Below are 9250 nucleotides of genomic sequence, written 5' to 3' on the forward strand. Positions count from 1 at the left end.
ACTTCAAACCATTTAAGCTTGGAACATTCCCTGTTGGGCTACGGTATCTGTTACTCATCGACTCAAAGGTCTACATAGAAAACATGCCTTGCTCAATGAAGAGGTTACACTTGCCACAACACGGCTGGAAAGCCTTCATCTTACACCCGGTCTCCTACCCTTGAAATCGCTGATAAATTGAACACGACAACAGAGTGCCGCAGTAAATTACTAGTTTAAGCTCAGGTTCATAACCATCTCCGAGTTGCTGTGCCGTAGCGCTTGACTCATGACAAAGCCTCCATCTATCCAATACTAACATGACAACCAAATTACTTCCATTTTAATGTTATGCTATTGTTTAACACCTTTAAAAATGGACAATTCATCTTCCTATACATGGGTACTTTATATAGCTAACGGCAGCAAAAATGTGTCATACTACACATTTTCAGACTTACTCTACATGCAGCTACCACTCAAAAATGCCTTGTATGTTTGTCAATATTCTCATCTTCCCTGCAAAACACCATACAATGACTTGTATGTACGAGGTACCCTACTCTGTCCCAAATGGCTCCTTCTCCACCCCGCAAAGACAAAATAAACTACGTACGCACATTTCATTGGTCCATCTGCTTGGGTGGTTACCTTTGACCGGCCGCTCGAGCTCATCATCTACCCTGTAAAACACTTTACAATGAGTTGTATACTCCATACCCTCAGCCTGCCTTGCGACACAACTTGTGAAAAAATATCGGGGGGGGAATTCTGAAATTCAATATTACAAACTCAATTAAATTCTCTATCATTCCTGTACAACAGGGGTGTCGGACCACATCGTACTTATGTTTTCTGTCATGAGGGCAAACATATACAGTAAATTTACAATTGCCTCATATTACATGGATGCACAACTATATTTGAAATCAGAAGATAGTAAAAACTTGTTAATTCAGTTTATTTTGAAATGGGGATTGGTCACAAAAATGCTTGCAATGTTATTTTAGCAACAAACAGGAAGTCTACACACTTCATTTGCTTTCGCAGGCCACAGAAATTGATGTGGTCCCCGGGCCTTGAGTTTGACACCAGTGCTGTACAACAATGATTTGGGAGGGGAAAAATAAATAATGTTCCCAATAAAAAGTCAACATACCTAAAATACTGACTGATTTACAAAGGGGGTCTAACACCAAATACCTTAACCATCACTCCTACCCACCAGGCCACAGCAGAATGGCAGCTTCAGTGTCCGTTACTTGTGAATTCACGGGTCTACTTCTAGAAATACATGCATGGCTCAATAAAAGGGTTCAAACTGGACCCGCCAGAACATTCTCTACCCGTGACGTCACTGAAAATTTTAAGACTTCTACTTGTCACCTGCACAAACGCAACAGTGTGTCGCATTCTACTACCACTGTGACTCAGTTCGGAGTAAATTACAACTTTAATCTCAACTTCATAGCACTTGACAAAATGGATATGGGATGATAAAGACACAAACTTCCATTTACAACTGCTGCAAAAGCCGGCATATATCAAAAACTAACATGACAACGAAATGACTTCCTAGAAGTTAATTTTATGTTGTGCTGTTAAAAAAAAGGACGTCTATATTCATGTTTATATCAAAAGCACAATAACTGAAGCTATACTTTTACTTTGTGCATTGACTAAAGGCAACAATGTTTGAAAGCATGCTTTTCAGTTGCACTGTCACAACTGCACGTTCTTCGTTTGGGAATGCTCCATATAAGCCACACTCAAAAAATCTCAACCATAGTATTTGCACACTCACCTAAACTAAAATCCCACATCGTGGTTGTGTAGATTGGTCTGTTTCCGCCCTGAAAAGACCAAAAAACAAAGAAGAGGACATTGTGTTCTCGCAAAAAGCCCGCTCCGACTTCAAACGACCGCCTGTCATCGACAGAGGTGTGCTGCAAAGCTCACCTTCCGGCTACTTTTATCTTTGGAGAGGATTTCCCTTTCGCTCGGCTCCTCTTCCACCCTGCCAAACAGCGCTCGCCGTTACTTATGTGCTGGTCTAAAACTTTTGCATACACCCTGCAACAACAAGAAAATTACCTGCAGAACCCTACTTTGTTGGTTATCATGACTTGGGTCCTAGTTTAACAAATCGCCAGTGTGCGCTACTTTCCCAACCTGCGAAGACAAAAGCAAAAATAAATGCATCCAAGCTCATCTTCTACCTTGTAAAACGAGTTGAATGCTGCTCACTTTGCAGGTCTGTATACTCCGTACCCTCATCCGGTGGTTCTTGTTGCCTCTCAGGCAGCCCCACTCCATCCTGCAAAAAATATCAACAATTGAACAAAACACCACTGTGCGCTTATGACCCAGGTCTGGTTCCTCTCATCGAACCTGCTGCCTCAACCCTAGAAAAACTACCCAACACTGTATATGTATCTTTCAAAGTGTTACCCTGCGCTGGGTCTACTGCGCCATCCGTCCTTACTGGGAGCACCTTTGCCCTGCAATGACAACAAAATTAACTACAATACTGCACTTCTATTACTTTCATTGATGAGTGTACTTTGTTGGTTACTCTTACTTGGCCTCGAGTCCCATCTTGTCCGCTGCAAAACACTCCAATGAGCTTCCTGCCGGTCGCTTCGTTTGCATGTATTCCAGTTACCCTCGTGTGGTGGTTTCTCTCTGCCAATCCTGCGCTGCCGCTGCCCTGCGAGAAATCAAACCGAACAAAACACCGTTACTCGTGTGCGTTTTACAAGTTGCTAAGTACATTACACTGGTCCCGTTTCTGTTGCCTATCAGATCAGCTGTGTTGACACTGAAAACAAAATGCGCTGATCGATATGATTGACTCCTCCCTCAAACCCATCTTTCAAAGTGCCATCCTAAAAACAACAGTGCCACCACACCAAAAACATTGGGTGAGAAAAAAATTTATATCCTGTAGTTCAATACCTTGTATTTGGGAAAGTACAATATTACAAACTTAACACAATCACATGAATTTCAAAAAAACCAAGGACACTCAGTTCAATACTCAATCGTTCCTGTACATTACAGGGGCGTCAAACTCATTTTTGCTGCGGGCCGCGTAGTAGTTATGGTTTCCCTCGGAGGGCCGTCATGAGCGTGAACATGCATACAGTAAATGTACAATTGCCTCATGTCATAACATAAAAAGGTAAAAAACAACCATTTCAAACCAGAAGCCAGCAAAACGTTATTAATCCAGTTTATTTTCAAATGGGATTGGTTGTTTGCAATGTTATTTTAGCAACAAACGTGAAGTCGACGCAATTGATTTGCTTTAATGATGGCCAGCTGTTTTTTATTGTTGTCCAGCACTGGTGTCAAACTCGAGGCCCAGGAGCCACATCAATTTATGTGGGTTGTTTTATGTGTTTTTACCTTTTCCCTTACCCACCAGGCCACGGCAGAATGGCAGCTTCAGTGTCTGTTACTTGTGAATGCACGCGTCTACTTCAAGAAAAACATGCATGGATCAATAAAAGGGTTCAAACCAGACCCGCCACAACAACTGGGAGTCCTCGTCTTACAGTCTCAATCGATTTGAGGCTTCATCTTCGTCAGCCCCAGTCGCCGGAACCTTCTCTGCCCGTGACGTCGCTGAAGATTTCAAGACTTCTGCTTGTCACGTGCACAAACTCACCACTACTACCACTGTGACTCAATTCGGAGTCAATTACAAGCGTTTAATCTCAAATTCATATCCATCTCCAGGTTGTTGTGCCATAGCGCTTGACAAAATGGATACGGGATGATAAAGACGCAAACAACTGTCATTTACAACAGCTGCAAAAGCCGACATATATCCAAACCTAACGTGACAACTGAATTACTTCCGCTTCCGAGAAGTTCATTTTATGTTATGCTGTTTTGTTAAACGCCACTTTTCTCTTTTTAATATAACTGACATCGAACAATGGCAAAAATGTCTGCTACTTTTCACACTGGCCACTTTTCACGCTTGTCATAATACACATTTTTTTGGGTTGATAATGCCTTACATGTTCAGTGCTGTTACAAAAAGTATGTCTTTATTCATGTTTAGAATCATAACATTCTGATGGTGGGGTAAAGCCTACATTTGCATTGCCTCCAATTGCTGAACTACACTAGGTTTATTACAAATTCAAAAGCACAATAACTGATGCTACACATTTACCTTCAGACCAAAAATACTTTGAAAAGCACACTTTCCAACTACATTTCAAACATGCTTAAACATTGTCGCCTTTGATCGATGCAAACCTCAGTACAAAACAACTGTTGTCCGCGATGATAAAGACTCAGACGATTTACATTTACAACTGCTGCAAAAGCTTGCATACATCCAAAACTAATATGAAAACTAAATGACTTCCCCTCCCATGTCTAAACACTTCCTAGAAGTTCATTTTATGTTATGCTGTTTTTTTTTTTAAACACTTACATGATCCTACCTCATCCACCCTGCCAAACATGCACCATTTTAACTCCTGTGTGGAGTTTGCATGTTCTCCCCGTGCCCGCGTGGGTTATCTCCGGGCACTCCGGTTTCCTCCCACATCCCAAAAAACATTCATTAATTGGAGACTCTAAATTGCCCATAGGCATGACTGTGAGTGCGAATGGTTGTTTGTTTCTATGTACCCCGCCTCCTGCCCGATGACAGCTGGGATAGGCTCCAGCATGCCTAGTGAGGAGAAGCAGCTCAGAAAATGGATGGATGATCAATTCTTCCCATACCTGAGTACTTTTTTTCTTTAATAATCGCTGACATCTAGCAATGGCAAAAATGTCTTCTACTTTTCACACTATCCACTATTTACGGTCATTTCTCATGTATAATGTGCACCCCCAAAGTTGATCAAAATTCAGATCTACCCATGTATACTGCATTTTTACAATGCAAGATTTTGCTTCTACCCAAATGATCAAAACGAAGTATTATCTGTTTTTTTTTTTTTTTTTCCAAATAATTGTTCTGAAGTTAAGCAGTTTTTTGTTTTTTTTTATTTACTTGCTCTTTTCAAATTCACAGCTCTACTTTTTAGTAAATTAGAAAACACAGTTGTGTTCATGTTTGATTAACCAGGCAGAATTTGGAAGATGGGCCCAATTCTATAAAGAAAACATTAAGGATCCGGCCAAACAATTTTATTTTAACAGGGTTCAAATTAAACTGTCAAGCATTTCAGAAAAGCATAATCATTAAACAAAACATAACCATAAAGAAATTAACGATTGTTGTTCAGTCAGTCATTTCAAAAATATATATATTTTACTAATTCTGCCAGCGTATGTAAACTTAATGAGCACAACTGTACATATCATACAGTCAGTCATATGTACCCGTCATATTGGAATGAAAGTGCAACCTACACCTTTTTAGAACCACTAGGTGGCGGTGGCATATTGGAATGAAAGTGTACAGCTTTTTCAGAACCACTAGATGGCGGCATACATTTATGAAATGTTACTTTTTTACATTTGCCCCTATACTTCATGTATAATGCGCACTATTGACAATTTTGGGAGGGAGCGGGGAATGTGCATTGTACATTAAAAATTACAGTACTGGTCATACACTTTTTGGTTAATAATGCCTTACATGAATAAAGACATACTTTTTGGAACAGCAATGAACATCAGTGCTGTTACAAAACGTATGTCTTTATTCATGTTTATAATCATAACATTCTGATGGTGGGGTAAAGCCAACATTTGCATTGGCTCCAATTTCTGCACTACACAATTACATTTACAACAAATTCAAATACAAAAGCAGAATAACTGAAGCTACACATTTACCTTCAGACCAAAAATACTTCAAAAAGCAATGCCAAACTACATTTCAAATATATTTAAACGTGTTCTCGCAAAAAGCCCGCTCCGACTTAAGATGGTCGGGACCCAGACGAGCAGAACTTCAAACGACCGCCTCTCCTAACGCTTTCCGTGCCTCCCATCTACAGCCAGACCTTTCCAACACCAGTCATCGACCGAGGTGTTCTCCAAAGCTCACCTTCCGGCGACTAGCCACGGCTACTTTTATCTTTGGAGAGGATTTTCCTTTCGCTCGACTCCTCTTCCACCCTGCCAAACAGCGCGCGCCGTTACTTATGTGCTGGTCTAAAACTTTTGCATGCTCACTGCAGCGACAACAAAACCCTGGAGAACTGTACTTTGTTGGTTATCCTTACCTGGCCTCTTCTCCCATCCAGCTCATCTTCTCTGCAAAACACACCATACAATGACTTGGGTCCTAGTTTAAGAAATTGCCAGGTTGTGCTAGTTTCGCCACTCTGTGCCTTCTGTCCCAAACGACTGCTTCTCCACCCTGCAAAGACAAAAAAAATACAATTTAGAAATACATCCGACTACATTGGTGGTTGCTTTTGACCGGTCTCTAATCGCATCAAAGCTCATCTACCTTGGAAAGTGCTGGTCACTTTGTAGGTCTGTATACTCAGTACCCTCAGCCAGTCCCACTCCATCCTGCCAAAAATTATTGAACAAAAGACCACTGTGCGCTTATGACTCCCCAGTTCTGGTTCCTCTCATCAAACCTGCTGCCTCAACACTGGAAAAACTACCAAATACCATTACTCCTCCCTCAAACCCAACACTGTATATGTATCTTTCAAAGTGCTATCCTAAAAACAACCTCCTTGGGACCAAGACACGCCATACTAGCAGACCATCTCAGGCAAACAACACTTTGTATGCCCGCCCCCAATTATATGCCGGCTTTTAAAAAATACCAGCAACCACGGCCAACGTCGAGCAAGGTGACGTGTGCCTCAAAGCACCGTACTCTCCACCCTACTGTAGACTATTCACATGCTGCCGAACACTATTACACACCAATGTGAACTTGGATATGTTTCCATTTACTCCAATTGTGGGATCCTACCTCATGCACCATTAGTTGTGTGCAGGCAACTTCATTTTCCTACTGTTTGTACACATTACCCTGATCCATCTCAACCTCAGCCCCACGCACACTTCATTAAATCCTCCCAGCAAATGTACAAAAATAAATAAAATCAATAATTACAATGTTAAATACACCACATGAATAGTAAATGTAAGGGGGCACGAAGGGAGAGAGAGAAAAAAAAAAAAGTACAATTTGACAAAAACGTAACAAAAATATCCTGGGAAATGTTTATTAAACATAACATTGGGGATAAACATCCTGAATTACAAAATGTTCGATTTGGGAAAGTAAAAAAAAATAAAAAATAAAAAAAACATTACTAACTTAAGACAATCCCGAATAAAACAAAACCACCTCAAAGACAAAACTGTCACTTTCAGTTCAATTCCCATTTTCACGTATAATAAAACAAAAAAGAACCTGGCCAGCATGAAAATAAGGCAAGAAAATAAAATGTTCCAAATGAAGAAAAACTATACTTACCTGATGTGCTCATACCCAAAATGCCCACTGCCTCCAAACTGATTCACCACCATTACGCTTGGAACATTCACGGGTTGTTCTACCCACCCATCTAAAATCAAATTTTATCTTTCACCTGGCGCTTTGTGTTTTCTTTAAACAATTGTACCCATTTGCAAATTCTGCCTGGTTAATCAAACGTGAATTTCAATACAAGAGCAAGTAAATAAAGTATTGTGTTCAAATAAAGTGCTTCACTTCAGAATAATTCTTACAACTAACAAATCATAATTCCTTATGTTTTCATCATATGGGTAGAAGCAAAATCATGCATTATACATAGAAGGGTTTTCCAAAATTTGGGGGTTACGTACCATACATGGGTACACATACACGAGAAATTATGCTAAACAACATTATGCGCTTCAAAACTTTTGCGTGCGTATACTTGTCGTGCTCTGGGTCGACTGCACCTTCCGTCCCGAGTGGCGGCTCCTTCGCCCTGCGATGACATTAACTACAATATTTTGGTTGACGCGTGTACTTTGTTTTGTTACCCTTACTCAGCGACTGCTTGTACTCTGCGTGCCTTCTGTCCCAACCAGCTCCTTCTCTACCCTGCAAAGACCGGTAAACTAAAGTACTGTACTTGTGACTTTCATTGAGTGCACATTGTCGGTTACCCTTACTTGGTCTCCAGTCCCATCCAGTTCATCTTCCCTGCAAAACACCCCATCCGATGACTTGGATCCTGGTTGTTTAAGACATTTCCAGTGTGTACTCGTTTACACTCTCCGTGCCTTCTGTACCGACCGGCTCCGCTACCCTGCAAAAAGACAAAAAAGTGATCCAAAAAAAATACATGGCCAGCATGAAAATAAGAGAAAAAACAAAGCATGTTCCAAATAACAAGCATACTTACCTGATGTGCTCATACACAAAATGCTCACTGATTCACCACCATTGCGCTTGGAACATTCACGGGTTGTTCTAACCATCTACCTCAACCGTCGCTCTTACCCACCAGGCCACAGCAGAATGGCAGCTTCGGTGTCTGTTACTTGTGAATTCACAAGTCTACTTGAAGAAAATGGGAAAACATTTCTTGTTGCAGGCACTTTTCAAACATGCATGGCTCAATAAAGGGATTAAAACATCACCCACTGCACCACAAACGGGAATCCTTGGTCTGTCTGTCTTGGATGATCTCAAGCTTCATCTTACGTTGCATCCCCCATTTCAAAAGACACCTACATTACTTGAACTCAAGTTCAAAAACAAACGAAAAAAACAACAAAAAAAACATTAGTAACCAAAGTGTTTGTCATACATGTTCACGTGGAGTAATTACACACTCACCTAAGATTACGCATCCCGGTTGTGCAGATTGCTCTGGCTTCACCCTGTAACGACAAAAAAAAGGACGTTTTATGTTAAATGACATACTTCCGTGCCTGCCATCGTTACATCGTTGCCTTTGTAACACCGGTCGCCACCCGTATATACTCAACTGAGGTGTGCCACAAAGCTCACTGCTCTTCTTCCACCCTGCCAAACAACTTTGCTCTTCTTCCACCCTGCCAAACCACACGAACATACCGAAATTTCTCGTGTATGATGCGCGTTCCCCCACCCCAAAGAATGGCAAAAGTCAATGGGTACACTTTATACAAAGATCTCGGGGAGGGGGGGGGGGGGGGGGGGGGGGGTATGCCACCATCTAGAGGTTATGAAAAAGCACTACTTTCATTCCAATATGCCACCGAGAGGTTATGAAACAAAGTGTAGCCTTCACTTCCATTCCAATATGATACGTGTACATATGACTGCATAATCTGTACAGTTTTGCTCATAAGTTTA

At 41.1% G+C, this 9250-nt stretch overlaps 2 long non-coding RNA genes across 6 annotated transcripts in view; one reads left to right on the forward strand and one right to left on the reverse strand.

The window, feature by feature from the left end:
- Positions 1-6312, reverse strand: part of LOC133472872 (uncharacterized) — a 6885-nt gene extending 573 nt beyond the window's left edge. The window contains exons 1-5 of one of the 5 annotated variants that reach the window (XR_009786887.1): positions 2431-3011; positions 2227-2296; positions 2074-2151; positions 1939-1996; positions 1784-1832 (exon numbers count right to left, since the gene is read on the reverse strand). This is a non-coding gene — a long non-coding RNA (uncharacterized LOC133472872). Of the gene's footprint in view, positions 1-1783; positions 2152-2226; positions 2297-2430; positions 3012-6188 lie in introns of those variants that run through there. The other 4 variants (XR_009786885.1, XR_009786888.1, XR_009786886.1 and 1 more) reach the window with 4 other exon arrangements.
- Positions 1-9068, forward strand: part of LOC133472871 (uncharacterized) — a 61162-nt gene extending 52094 nt beyond the window's left edge. The window contains exon 3 of the long non-coding RNA XR_009786883.1: positions 3410-9068. This is a non-coding gene — a long non-coding RNA (uncharacterized LOC133472871). The remainder of the gene's footprint in view (positions 1-3409) is intronic.
- The last annotated feature ends 182 nt before the right edge of the window (positions 9069-9250 follow it).

Source organism: Phyllopteryx taeniolatus, chromosome 23, assembly GCF_024500385.1.
Source record: "Phyllopteryx taeniolatus isolate TA_2022b chromosome 23, UOR_Ptae_1.2, whole genome shotgun sequence".
Classification (NCBI taxonomy): Eukaryota; Metazoa; Chordata; class Actinopteri; order Syngnathiformes; family Syngnathidae; genus Phyllopteryx; species Phyllopteryx taeniolatus.